This window comes from Centroberyx affinis, unplaced genomic scaffold, assembly GCF_046629955.1.
Source record: "Centroberyx affinis isolate AG114_WGS23_722 - 3 ecotype Tasmania unplaced genomic scaffold, CSIRO-AGI_Caff_v1 ptg005544l_1, whole genome shotgun sequence".
NCBI classification, from domain to species: Eukaryota; Metazoa; Chordata; class Actinopteri; order Beryciformes; family Berycidae; genus Centroberyx; species Centroberyx affinis.
Genome location: NW_027282786.1, coordinates 208111 through 223618, shown reverse-complemented (window position 1 = coordinate 223618; position 15508 = coordinate 208111). Strand labels below are relative to the sequence as shown.

General features: G+C 40.3%; 1 protein-coding gene across 1 annotated transcript in view; it reads left to right on the top strand.

The window, feature by feature from the left end:
* The window catches only part of LOC139667456 (transmembrane protein 65-like), a 48665-nt gene that overhangs the window by 7086 nt on the left and 26071 nt on the right, over positions 1-15508 (top strand). The gene's annotated exons all lie outside the window — the stretch shown is intronic.

Below are 15508 nucleotides of genomic sequence, written 5' to 3'. Positions count from 1 at the left end.
GCTGGCTGGCTCTTGCTGTTCTGAGCTGCCACACACTTCATGTTGTGATTTTCCAAAGAATTGTCTTACATACATGACATACCACTGGTTAGCTCATTGGCTGAGTGGTACAGCAAAAGAGATGAGGCAGGAAAAGAGAGGAAAACAATACTGTTATCTTAAGAGTTAGACAGATAATACAGTTTCCATTTTAAAGAGGCATTAAGTAATCCATGACTTTAATCTACCTCTATGGCGGCCACATCTTACAGTGGCCTGTCATTGAAATAATAGTCACATTGGAGATGATTAAGCTAGCTCATTACATCAGACAGCCAACAGAAAAGTCTAGTGAAGAGGTCATATATCACAATGCAAAATACTGTAATAATATTACTGCCTTGTCGCTCGGAGCAGCGTCCTCCAACACTGAGGAGTTGAAAAAGCAGACAATAAGTTCTGAAAGCCAGAAAACTCAACACATGCTAAGTAATTGTTGAGTCACTGAGATTGATCAACAACCCTATCAACCCCCTGCAGATATATTGTGGTCATTTTGTGCTATGGGACGGTAAAAAATCTATTGGTGGCTCACAGGAAAATCAGAAGTGATAGCCAAATTATTTGTATTGTTATTGGTATCTCAATCTACTGAAGCCACAAAATACGTACATATAATCAGAGAGAAAAATCATTTTCCATACGCTTTACTTTTCCCTGAGGAAAAGTTGAAAACTGATGAAGGAAGAGGTTTAACACGCTTCAACCAACTCACAAGGAATAGTATGCCTGTCCGGTGCTCTCAGAGTAGAGCAATCTTGTATCAGTATGTATGTGTGTATGTGTCCTTTTCTTTATTATTTATTAATCAAGAGCCCTATTTATATGCAGCCAACTGACCCCTCTTCACTTTTCCAGCGTTTGCTGTAGTAATTCTTTATTAGGAGATTGTTGGCTTTGATATTCAATAGGCTAAGATACATCGTTTTGATGCAGGCTATTTATTGTTGTTGCTTTTGTCTTGATGCAGTCTGTGGTTACTGTTGTAATGTTATGAATAGATATTTTCTTTTTTCATATTTACTTTCTCTTTTTTCTTTTTTAATATTGCATAAGAGAGAACTTTGTTTTCATGCAGTGTATTGTCCCCTCCCCCTTTTCTCCCTCTTCCAGCCTATGCTGTAGTAATTTCTGATGAGGGGAGTTTTGTTTAAGATATTTAATGGACTAAAATACAGTACTGTGCAAAAGTCTTAGGCATATGTCAAAGATATCCATAAAGCGAAGATGCTTTCAAAACTAATGAAATGAAAAGTTTCTGAATATCAAAAATTTACAATAAACAGCAGTGTACTGACACACTAATGCAGAAAACAAATAAACATCTAAGACTTCTAAGAAATTTATATAAAAAATCTAGGGTGCCTAAGATTTTTGCACAGTACTGTATATTGTTTCGATACAAGTTATGTATTATGGTTACTGATATCTTGATACAGCTTATTGGATGTGGTTACTGATGAAATATCATATTTATGTATCTATTTATGTATTTACTGCTCTTTTTTGTTAGTTGGGAACCCTGCATGCAGCTTGTTGTCCCTTCCCCATTCTTCCAGCCTGTGCTGGATTAGTCCCTAATTAGGGGAGGTTATTTAAGAGAATACAAGCCGTTGTACTGTTCGACTCTGATGAAGATGCACTTGGTGTCAAAACGTTAGTAACGTTTGTTGCCTTTAATCCGTGTGCTCCAGTATACTTTGGACCCTCCTGAGAAAAATTTTAAACTTTTTGAAACTTCTGAAAACTTGCTCTGGTCTGCAGACGAAGGTCCACCGAACATTTAAGGGGCAGAGGGTAAAAGCCTATTTCCTCTCAAAAATAGGGCCGCCACAGAAAAGAAGAGGAAGAGGCGGTAAGTATCATTCAGCGACACCTGAATGATACTTACTGAGGGAGGGAAAAGGGTAGCATCGTTCACCTCCCTCATCCAGGATGGCACGGCTGGTGCAAGGATTTAAACTGGCGACCTTCTGGTCACAAACTCATTTCTCTTACCGTTAGAAATCTCAGAGAAGTAAGAGGAGAGAAGTCAAAGTAACAAGGGAGAAAGTAGGGAAGAAGAGAGAGGTCAAGTAGGGGCACGGAGAGGGTGGGAGGAGAGGGGGAAGCAGTCACTCATGAAGGAGAAATCAGAACAATGAGGGATGACTGTAATAACCAAGGGACATGTCGTTCTAAGGTGACTCAGAGATACTTAAGGAGAATACTAATAGCAATTCCTTTGTTCTAGGACACTCCAGCCAATATTTGTTAATTTGAAGAAGACTCTCCTAAAGCCAGAGACCAGAAAACTAAAATCTGAGTCCATGATATCATCAAAATGTAACATCTAGTGGTGCTGTTTTATGATTCACAAGTGATGACAGTACTGTAGAATAAAGCTAATTTGGGTACAAAAAGACAAATATTCTGTGGGTTCATAAAAAACATTGTAAAACTCCGGTATACAGTAGATCTTGATGACATCCCTGGTTCAGGTTTTAATTCTCTAGCTTCTGGCATTGGCAGATAATATTTTTATGTTCACAAACACTGATTAGACTGTCCGAGGCCAGATGAATAATGCTTGTGATATCAGACAATCCTTTCCCTGGCAGAGAATTGCCTTTTGATTGGTGGGTGGCTGAAGCAAAATATAAATATTCAGAATCTCCAACCAACAACAGGGACTGAGATACTCATGCCAGATGAAAAGTGGCTGGGAGAAATGACAGAATGCTCTAGTGAGTGATTGAGACTCTTTTGTTCTGGTCGTAATCTGCACTTTTTAATGAGAGATACTGGAGTTAAAGTGGCCCTATTATAGGAATTCATTTTTTTCTCTATTCATATATGATCAAGGATGTATAATGAAGGCATTGTTCAAATTTGATTTTGTTTGAGGGGTGAAATTGAACGTTTGAAAGCATTTTAAAAAATCCATACTTTATTACAGCCCGTTTTGGACCAACTCCAGTCAATGCATCACAACTGGACTTGGTCTTGATTGGCTCAAAAATAATGACTAAATTCTTTCCAATCAGGCCAGTTTGCAGCATCTGAACTGGAAAGCCTCCATGCAGGCTTACCTCATTTGAACTGAGTAGCTGCTGTTGTCGGCCAATCAGGATCCAGTATCGTGACTGTTCTGCCTGTGAGGAATTTGTCTTCAAATTCATTCATTCAATAGATAGATAGATAGATAGATACTTTATTAATCCCGGAGGAAATTTAGGCAGCCAGTAGCTTAAATACAGCACACAATTAAATACACGCAATAAAAATTTACCTGTATAAAAGTAACTGCACTGTACATAAGCACAAGATATTAAAAACTTTAAACTACTTTAAACTACAAGGACCTGTACATATGGAGATTGTTCATGCAGTAGATAAATAAATAATTCCACAATGCAAAAAAATATTGTGCAATGACAGTAAATAATGTGACTTAAAGTGCATAGTAAGCAGGGCTAAAAACACCAGTGTAATAAAGCAAAAGCACAGAGGAGAATGCTAATGAGCTGTTTTAACTTTGGACAAATGCTGAAATTTATTTACCATAATCTGACACCACTCTGGTCACAAAAAATAACTAAAACAGGCTTTACTGAATCCCCCTCCACAGTTTTAAGTAGGCTACAGCCTTAACCTCTCTCTCTCTATCCTTGAAGGACTACCCTTGACATTTTGGGAGTTTGGCCCATTGGACACCCCAATATGTGAAGAGAGGATTGGAACTGAAATTATCTCTGTGTCTCTCAGTAGATAGTTCTGTCCGGCGCGCATGCTAACACTTTAGCATACAGTATGTGAAGTAATCGTAGGCGATTAGCATTATCTTAAAACTGAAAAAATTTGAAAATGTAGCAGCTCTAAGGCTGGATGGTTAGTTCATTTTAATGATGTGTCTAAACCTGCCAGGCTTGTTAAGGAGATCAGTTGGCAAGACAGCTAAAGTTTTTGTGCTGTTGATTCATAAAGGATTTCAGTAATAATGAAGATTGAGATGTTTTGTTTTCAGAAGTTATGAAACTACAGGCCATAGAATAAAAAACAATTGAAACTATGGATTACTAACAGGTTTATCTTCATATTTTGGATAATGCTAATCACCCACACCTACGAACTGCATGTTAAAGCATTAGCATGCACACCAGACAGTTAACTACCAGACTACTTGGTGCCAAGATGACCAATGGGACAAACTCCCAAAAAGTCAGTGTTGTCCTAGTTCAACCTTCTTATCGTAAACCTTCAAAGTAAGAGATGGGTGTAGGGAGTAAAGCAGGGAGAAGGAGTGGGGGGGAAGGGAAGAAGAGATAAGAACTGAGTGAAAGAAACACCAGGGATCTGCCTGTCCACCTGGACCCATGTGATCAGCATTCAGGCAAGTCGCCGAGAGAGCGAGTGACATTCACTCCGCTAAGCTGGTTTCTCACAAGCCTGGGGGAAAGGAAGAGAACGTGAGAGGCCGACACTCAGAGAAGGCAGAGGAAGAGGGAAAGTTAATTGGAAAGGGCAAAGGAGGGGAGAGAGGAGGAAGGGGAAGGAAAGTTGTCTAGACATTGTTTATGACCTTGTTTTGTTTAGCACTTCAGTAGCACCCCAAGGCTGCACTCAGCGTACAAGAGATTCGGGGCACCATCCAAAAAAACAAGTTGCACTTCCTTTTGTACAACCCCTGCTCCATTTGTCTCAAGGGTTAAAAATTCCTTCGGTTTCCTCCATCTTTTACTTCCTCTGCATCTCACCTCGGCCCATGACTGATGTGGATTTAATCTGTAAAATGAATCGGGGATCAAAGCTTTCATTTGGTTCCCCAGGTCAGTCTATTTCATAGAAAGACCAGTATTTCTAATATTTTCTACACTCCATATATTGTTCACATAGTGCATCGGTGATATTTCATTACATCTTTTGTGCTGAAACAGAAAGCCATATCCTCTCACCACCATTCAGATCACTGCTTGCTTGCCTGGAATAGCATACAATATAGCATACCTTTTAATTTCTCCATTCTGTCTCTGTTCATGCAGTATTATTGTGCTGCTGAGTCATAGACACTGCTGCACACTAGTAGTGTCTATGGTGGCATTCTACCTGACTTGCCCCGTGTACAAACAAAAGTATCTTTATTGAGCGTTTTCACAGTGAATTCCTTTAACAAAAGTGATTTTCCTCTGACGAAACTATAGTAAAATGTGTATTATGTCATATTAATAGTGTCACGATACTTTCTGAAAAGCAGCAATGATTCTAGCTGAAGTACTTGAGATAATTACATACCATTAAGACAATTCAATTACCTTCCAGTGGACGTTGCCACTGTGAGAAGATGGTTGTCTTGTAATTTGTACACAGAAAACACACCACGCATCACACACATTACAACACTGATTATTTATTGAGTACATCTTGCTGCCAACATCAGAGTAGCCCTTAATAGCAAATCAGTCTTGTTGCTCACTCAGTGTGCCAACTAGATTGCTGGCGAAGTACCTCTCTGGAAACATTAACATATTGCAACAGTGGTTATTTGGCTTGCAACCCTCAAAATAAAGTGATGCCTGTCACCCCATGTGATTTGCGTAAAATGCCCAGAATGGTGAACTTTGGCACCAAAAGATGACTTTTGTTTTTCCTTTCCTCATGCTATTTTATTTGATTGATTTTTGGAAGAAGCCTAGAGGGTGCCTATATTCAATATTTTACAAGAGAAAATATCACAAAGATACAAAATGGGATAAATATGTATACTTTAAATATGTTTTGTGACCCCTCCAAATTCATCTTGTGACCTCCTGGGGGGTCTGGACCACGAGATTGAGAACCAGCGTATGACAACAACGGATATTGTTGCTGTTAGAGGATAAAAGTCCAAAAACTTGAAACTAAGAAAAGTCTTAATTTCAGATTGACATCCATAAAGTTGCTTGTCTTACCATTGACGCTACGCACGGGGAAAAACAAGGCCAAGTTAAAAGGCAAAAGCAAAATACAAGCCTTGTTTGGAATGAAGTTCTGTAGCCTAGCTTCTGTCCCAATTTGCATTTTATCTCCAATTAAAATTTTGTAATCAGAAGGGTTTGAAAGTGGGAAATAATCACGGCACTCAGTCGTTCATTCTCCGAAACCCAGACAGATGGACCAAGTCATGAATCAAATTACCTAGGCACCACAGAAGCCCAGGTAATATTATTATGCGCTGCAGGACGCGTTTGATATTCAAGGTGGTGTTTGTTTTTGTGAGTGTGTGTCCATTCAATGAGTCATGAGGTTCATGGCGTAAGAGACGGGGACGGATCCTTTCTTTTTTCAAGGGGCAATGTGACCTGTGAAAACACACAGGCAAAGACACACATGCACATAATGCACTCTTTTCTCTCCCGTCCTCTGTCTCACTCTCTTTCTTTTTCTCTTTCATCTCCTTACTCTGTCTCTAATTCTGTCCCTCTCTCTCACACACACACACACACATACAAGGTAGACCACACGACATGTAACCTCTCCCTGTCCTCTCCTTGGTTTGTACCTCAGCCCCTCAGAGGCATCTGTAAGCGACCTTGCTACATATTCACCACGGCTGCTGAATCCACCACAGGACTTGGACAAAGTGCTGCCCGCAGCCCCACGAGGCTGCAGTACTTCAAAGTGGACGGAAATGTTAATGTGTCTGCCCTGTTGCAACAGCTTGGAAATGTATTCTAGGTTTAGCATTTGGAAAATACTGACTGGCTGGTTGGAAGGCTTTCTGACTGGTTGCCCGGCTGGCAACTTGACTAGGGTCTTTGTTGACTGGTATCGTTCGCGCTAGCATTTTTCAAAATGAAGACCACATTTCCCATAAACCTCGTTGCTTCCTAATGCAAAGATGATGTTACAATTTATCTGTTTGCGCTGGAGGAACAGCCCTCTTTCTGTGTTGTGCCATGAAGCAATGTCCTTTTGTAGAGATTCCCCATACAATCTGACCTGGTGGCACACGATGTAGAAGTGTAGAGGCTGATAGATGCCAAACTTCTCAGCGATGGTCTCGTTTGTTTATGCTAATTATGCTCTTAAAATGCTGCACATACCACCTTTAACGTTTTGAGAATCTTTTGTCTCTTTGTTGAGTAAAGTCAAGGCTTTAGGTTGCTGTTTCTGGAGAAAAGATTATAGATACATAGTGTTCTGTAACTGTTGGAGTGAAATTGTTTCTAAACTAGCTTGCTACTGTAGCCTACCCCCAGTGGTCAGTTGCTCTTAGCGGAGTCATTCCTATGTTCCCAGGGTCCTATGTTCCCCAGATTTATATGGCCCATAATGGAAACATGACAAAGGGTCCTATGTTCCCAGGGTCCTAGGGTTAGGGTTAGGGTTAGAGACCTTCAAAATCAAATAAAATGATAACCATTGATTTTGTTGTGTTTATATAGCTGTTTTGAAGCCTTGTTCCAATAAAAAAAACTGGATAATATTTAAGAAATATTTTAACTTGAAACGGGTCAAATTTGACCCGAACACAATAGGAGGGTTAATGTGTGTTAACAGAATATTGAACTGGGGAACCGACCCTGGGAACATAGATACGCTCCCACTGTTAGCATGCTGACATGCTAACTATTAGCTTCCCTGCATTATCTGCATCGACTGTAATGTCTCCTGGCAAGATGTGAGAAAAAGTCATTAAATTCACGCAGCTGTTCACATAAATAATGGCCAGTTTTCATGATCTCTGTTGAAAAATTCATGTGATGGAAATGTGAAAAATTGTGAATGTTGAATAGGACAGCTGCCTGAAGAGGTGCCTGAAGTAGGTCTAAAAGTTCAGATTTCAATGACAGTATGTCATTCTTTTCATAACTACTGTATATCTTCACATTGTGTCTACTATGAAGTGCAGGTGAACTGTAAACTTTCTTTAAATCTCTTTGGTGAGTTATTTTGAGCAGCGCAATACCGAGTTAAAAAAAAAGATTCCCTTCAAATACCTATGGCCTTCTGCTTATTTAGTTGTTTTTCCTCATCCTCATTACTTGCTTTCTAATGTTCATGTTGGCTGATTGCCTGCTGTAAGACAGATAGGAAACCATGCTATCTCCTTCCTTACTGTCTCTTGTGGTTTGCTATTTGTTAGGTGGGCTATCTCAAGGATTTGTGTTTGTTTATTTGTGTGTTTATCTGTTTTGTTTCAGTCCCCTGCCCACCCGCCTAATTGGCACTGGGGGAATAGACTGGTGTGTTTATTTGTCTACCTTCCATATCCAATTCAGTAAACTCTCTCACTCAGAAAATAGTCCTTTGCTGAAATTTCACTACGCCATTAGACTCCAGGTTTGCGGGCTGTCACGCTCCAGTGCTTTGTATTTTCTTTTCACAGGCATAAAAATGGTTTTTCCGCACTTCATGGAAATCGTTACGCTTTAAAGTTGCGGCGCGACGTTCACAAGTCCCCCGGCAGAAATCGCAAGGGGTTTGTGAAGGGCAGCAGATGGAAACGTGAAACCCAACTAAATAAGAGACGAGCGTTCATTCACATCCGCTTTTTTCATGCAAATCGCCACCATAAGGTGTTGTCTCGTTCATTACTTGGTGAGACGTGTCCTTTTGTCCGGAACAAGGACGATTCTCCAGCAAACATGGCATCATTCACATTATTAAAACCTCTTGCTTCCACGTTCTAATTCAAGATCCCTCTATTGGTTTCATTTCACTAATAATACTCCCATCTAAACTTGAGGACATCTAAACTAAATTTGATACAAGGAACATTTTATCATGTCTTGGTTTGGTTTTCGGTATGTTCTGTATGTTCTATATTTTTATGTACACTTTCAAATCTAATCCCCTATTCTGGGCCCAATAGAGCTGAACCTTGACCCGGATGCACCGCATTTTCAAAATGCTAAGAAATATTTTTTTGGCCGGAATTTGCTCTCATTATTTTCACTCTTGTAATAATGATTGTCCTCGCCGACCTGGCCCACATTCTGTGTGCGGTGTAATTTCCTGTTCATCCGGCCTCATAAATCATAAGAGAATAGAGCAGAACTGTGCAGTTGATGAATGGCTGAAGCCTTCTATTGTTGCTGAACTCTATTGATCTCAGACACACACAAACACACACACGCACACACACACAAATACACAGACAGATACACATTCAGACAAGCATATGCATACACAAAATGTAAATAACCTGACATAGATTCACACCCGTACACATGCATACACACAGACACACATGCTTACACTCACACACCCTGCCCATGCACACAGTGGTCAGTCTATTACAGAGCTAGATCACTCAGTGTATCACAAGGGGCTAGAAATCACACTCCCATAATGAGAATCCCTTCCCTGTGTGAGGAGCTGTGTGATTCAAAATCAATAAAATCCTTGGGGAACACAAGGTTGTTATTTAGTCTACATTTGCTAGATACACACACACACAGCATTGCGCTGCTGTGTAATTCCCTGGTTTCTGGCAGTGTACAACAACTGCAGTTTCTGAAATTTGTAGAAATTGTTAGTGCCTCTATTTGTCATCTTTACTGGAGAGAGTGAAACTCAGAATGGACCAATCAGACAGTTATTGATCATAACTGAGGGATGCTGAGAGAGAACCTGGCATTTGGCTTCCTTCACAGACTTGTCTCCCATGTCCAAAGCTCTCTTCACACTTCAATTTCATGCTGCACCAGGCCCAGGAGAAAAGGTCTGGAATACGCCATTTGTCAAGGCAAGAGAATGTTTTTTTTTACTTCTCTAACGCTGGGGTGGGCAAGTTTCTTTTTGTATTACTTGGCGAGAATTCCATAACTCCCTGTCAGCTATGAGTAATTCAAATGGTCTGAGAGAAGATCTGGCCTCTGTGAAGCCCCTGCATCTGTTTTCAGGCTCTCCAAAATCTCACCGCTCCCAGTAGGGCTCAACCAATCAGGTGAGCTCTCTGTGAGGAGGCGTGCCTACTGCCTGTCAATCACCCGCACACATAGGTCAGTCTAGTCCTGATCTCCCCGCAAACTGCAGTAAACTTTCAAATTCTTGCTTATTTCTCCGAAGTTGCCCACAGCAGCTTCAACCAATCACAGCAATCGGTAACAAAGGTGGTAACGGTTGCTTCTATAATGCTTGTTAGCTGAAGTTTGTTATTGCTGTTGTATCCATGTGGAACATAGATCATTTCAGGGCAGATGAACAAGGAGCAAGTTGTTGATACAGCAAAGGATCTGGAGTAAAAACCATCACCCAACCCAGTGAACAAAAATATAAATTAGATCAGAGACTATTATTTCTGGCCCAGATCTGTGGTTGGCTGCATCATTCTTTGGAGAAAATGAAAGCTAATTCTAAATCTGAATTTGCATATTTAGATTCCTGTCTTTAAAACCCCTGACTAATGAATCTTGTAGGGAGAAGCACATTTCAAATGAGATGTTCTCAAATGGAGCCTTTGTAAGTGGCATCTAGCTGGCTGAATCCAGAATATAGTGTTTCATCTTTGTCAATAAGAGGATTTACTGAGCATAAAGTACAGACTGTCAACGAAGGCACATAGCACAATTTGTTTTCAAGCATTGCCTCAAGAGGTTCCTTTCACTTGTACCATTTTGTCCCCAAATGAATTAAACCAGGGATGCAAAATGGATTCTACAAAGTGGCCACAAATGGGAGCTGTACGAAGTGAAAATAAAGGATAAATATAAAAAGTCATTTATAAAACATATTTCCACTGTGGTAATTGGCATATTTCACATAGCCAATTCAACAGTTGTCTGATATAACACTTTTGTGGACACCTTTCTTGTGGGCACATTCCATTTCATTGGTCATGATTTGTTTGTTACCATGCTCTTGTAATGAATAGCCCTGTTAAATGACATTCAAAGACCAGATAACAGTCTTGTTAGGATCTTAGATATTTGGTAGGGTTTTGTATTCTCCATTAAAAAAATGCACCATAAGAATAGGCTTGAGAGGATTTTCCAGGCTGACGCAGCAATGAAAAGATCAGATCTGGGCCACAAGTTGTTTATGTGTAAACACAGCCTTTGTCAGATGCCAGATGCACACTGTATGGCTGAATCTGCATTAGGAAGATACAAGATAAGAAAAGGCTTGCGAGGAACCACATGTTCCTCTTTGGTTTGGTTTGGGTCATATTCGTGCTGACAGGGGCATCAAGGGTCTAGTTAGTTACTTATCACTGCCCCTTAAATGTTTTTAACTGTTCCCGTCTGTTGAAACTGAATTCTCCTAAATCACCAGCTCAGAGGGATTTAGGACGCCATGCAATCAATACTCAATACCAGAACAGTGCTGGGGGCAACAGGCAGCCATGTTGGCTACCACAACCTTAATAAATGCCTGGGTGAGGCCCAGCGGATTGGGAGAGAGAAATCTTCAAGGGATGATTTTTCTCTGTAATGGTTTTTTTTTCATGTGGCTAGTGACTAGACAGTGACTCAGTTGCAATTTTCATTTGGCCTCATTCTGTTTAACTGATGAGAAAGAAGGGGAGCAGAAACAGGTGTCTGATTTTGGGCCAGTATGATGTATTGCCTAGTTACGTAGTACAGTGGGACAGCTTAGAACTTTTACCAGATTGATCATAGGCCTATATTTTTGCCTCAACAGCGTATGGCCACAGTACTTACTGCCTGATCCTTTTATTTCCATCATAGTAAAGTGGGCCAAATAAGACTACATTTTAACCCCTTCCCCCAGCCATGCAGTAATAAAGAAGCAGCACCTGTTTCATTCACAGATAAGGTTTTCAGTTTTACTTATTCTACCTTTAACATTTCAGATAATGTCAAAATGTTATAATTTTTGACATTTCATAACAAATGAAATGTCTTTGTGATTTCTTCAGGATGTGTCAATGTATAGAAAAGCAAGCACAAAAACGATACCCTTATATTCTTGCAGCGAACAAATAGGATTTTCTTCAACATGAAAACGAATGTGGATCAAACGAGGTATACAAGTTTTTAGAGTGCTTAAATATGTCAGATGTGCTGACAGTTGCCATAGCAACCTATATGTTTTTTGATTGCCGGCTATTCCTACTTTCTATGCTTTTGACTGCATTACCCTAGACTCTGGGTAAATTACTAATTTGCCTGACTTTGAAAAGTTTTCTTTATGTGAGATTCACCCATCTGAAATTATTTGAAGCTCATTAGGAACCAACATGAAAAGGAATCACTATCTATATTTGGCTGTCGAGGACATTGAGTTTTATCAAAGATATGTTTTTGAAAGATAAACTTCTCCAAAGATCTTTGTAGATTTTTGGATTATAAATTAGATAGAGACATTAGATTGGTGCTATGTGTTTTCCTAAAGCCAAGTCAAGTTTAGTTGCTAAAGAAAAGAACGTAATCACATCCAGGTGTAGTGAATGAGGGATAGAAGCTGTAGCCTGCTAATCCCTCTACAGAAAGAGATTTATAAAGTCAAACTGAAAGGGGAAATGATTAATTTCTAATCCATTGTGCCTATTAGTATGTTAAACCCTATAAGTACCTCATGGAGTGGATATTTATAACATTTGTTCCTGGAGACGTGAAATTTTACCTCTGCCTTACCTGTGCTTCTGACATGCATATACCGTACAGAGAGATTTTTTATGGACTGACATAACTGGTATGACAAGCAAGCAGGTGTTTAGCTAATGTTAGATGGTTTTCAGTACCCATCTCTGGAGTAGGTTGGTACAAAGTATGATACATGGGGTCAGGGGCATTTCACCATTTCACTAGGTGGCTTTCCTAACCAACCTGCCAAACTGTAGCAGGATGTAATAACAGTAACAGTAGTAACAGGATGCCAGTCATCACAAGAATCGGCAAACGAGGGCATTTCAAGATCACCCTCATTGCCTACACACAGATGTACAAAATCTACAGGCTCTCATTTTTAGGTGTGTCTGTATCACAGAACTTGAATGGAATGTTGAAATCTGTGTTTGCCATGGTAATTTGGCTAGTACATCATAAACTGGCATATGGAATTTTTTAGGGTTAATTGACAATGCAAGTCTGGGCATTAAGGCCGTAAAGTGTGTCACACTTGCTTGAGAACTGTGCAGATGTGTCTGTTGCACGAGTGCTTAGCAAACTCAGCTGAAAGCTGATGTTAGCAACGAGGTAGCATTATCGAAGATTGTACTTCTCTCTCTAGCTCTTCTAGTCAACATTAGCATGTTAATCCATGGTAGCAAGGAGACAGAGAAGCTGCTTTGGTTCTTGCTGCAAAACCTCTCACCTCAGCAACTTGCCGTAAGTCGGTTTATAGACGCTAGTCCAGCGGTACACATAAAAATGGCTGCCACTCCGACCATCCAGGAACGTTGATTTGAATGGGAATGATTGTTCTATCCATTCAAGTTTTGTGGTCTGTATACAGATTAATAAAAAAAGAGTACATTAACATAAAAAAGAAAATGCACATATTAAATGAATGCACAAAGCACAAAATAAACAAATAACAGGGATATTATAAAAGCGCAGAAGCATAGAAGAATTTTAGAACAGTTCTGAGCAGGTTTATCAGATCTTAAAAAGCTTGGATGGGTGGACCTGAATCAATTTGACTCCACAAACTCATGTAGAAGCTTCCCACCACATGAGGCAAAATATACTGTTGGAGAATACATGCAGTCTAGGTCAATCTATATACTGAAGTAACCTTAACTGATGTCCCAGACTAAATACTTATCACTGTTAACTGTATGTGAGCTAATAGTGCAGCTGTTCACTAATGTCTTTATTGACCATCATTGATCGAGCCTTCCTTACCTTCCCTGTTGTACCCCTGAGGTGTCGTACGGGTGTATTGATTTGGTCACTTCAAGACAACCAACATACCATTAGTGAATGACTGACCTCCAATAACTGTGTTGACACTGCTAATATTCATAGCAGAGCATGTAAATGATGCAGAGAGGAACAGAAATTGGTATCAAAACGAACTAGAAATGCAGTACTTTCCATAGCTTTCCCAAATGTGCAGCTGAATAAAATACTCTAGGTTTGTAAGCTAATTAGGCTAAATTCTGTGGTATTAACACACAAAAATAGACCACAAAATCAGTTTTGCTTCTATTGGAAATACAGTAATTACTGCAGTAAGAGGAAATCTGTGTATACTTTCTGTTCGTCAGCTGTCCTCTATAAAGCCCTGTAGGGCGTTTATCTCCATAGGGGTTGGCATGTGATCTGGTTTCCAGTACCCAGACTAGACATTATACTCTAATGAGATGAGATGAGCATCCACTCTCTATTGTGGCTGTTCTGGGGTTAGTGTCAGCCACTCCCGCCTTTTGCATTCAGAGGCCAGCTGCGGTGATAAAGTTGATGTTAATAGCACTTGCAGCAGTTAGTCTGATAGTGTTAGCTCATTGATGTGCACAGGAGAACCATTAAGAGCCTTTAATTAAATCCTAAAACAACCCCTAAAAGAATGATAAACGGAGATGAACTTGTTGTGTTGCTTCATTGCTCATGCTTTCCATTTTCGCCAGTTAGTATCTTCATCTTAGCCAATTAGGATCCTCCCCGTCCCGTGGCTGGATGGCTGATTGTGCCGTAGCCGAGAGGCTTTCTGTGTTTTAAGCAAACGCTAGTCAAGCAAGATAAGATCAAACTATAATGATCCCCACGGCGAAATGGGAAGTAGAGAATAGTAAAAAAAACAACACTACAAGAATGTTAATAAGAGTCTTTATCGGTGGTTCAGATGTTTATTTCCATAGTGGCTGCTTTTGTTATCTGTTTCATTATGTCCTGCAAATGCACAAGGTCATGCTGTCCGGCAGATGCTTGAGGCAATGATAGATGTGCGTGAATGTGTGTGTGTGTGTGTACAGTATTTGTGTGTGTAGTGTGCATGCACTGATGTATCTATGTGTGTGGGCCTGCGCTGTATGTGTTGCATTTGATGTTTAACCTATGTGTGTAGCGTGGGTGTGTCTTTTATGTCTCTGCAAATGTGTCAGCAGTATCTCTACTGTAGCGCTGATGAAAAGGCCCTCATTGAGGTGAACAATGGGCCCTTGTTGTGTCAGCAACATGAGACAGAGGCCGGGCTGAAGACTGTAGTAGGAAGCTGGTAATGTGACACCGAGTCCCGAGAGAAAAGGAGGGAGGGAGGGGAAGATGGAACAGGGTGGGAGAAGTGGACAGGATGGCGGAAAGAAGGCTGTGGGTGTGTCTTGTGTTGAGTGTGTGTGTCTCTGGGGGTCTGTGTGGCCGGTTGTCTTTGAATACTATTGGAGACAGCTTTCATTGGCATTTCAATTGCCTACCCCATCAGTGAGTGTAGATTGTTCCAGACTTGCCCGGAGTGAAGCAATAACACCTGTAGCTGTGGGGAAGACTTCATTATGTGGCTGTAACACTTCCACCGACCTCACTGAAACAAATCCAGCTCCACAGAGGCTGCAGAGGAAATTACCTGTCCCGATGTCGTCACTCTTAAAAACCAACTAGAC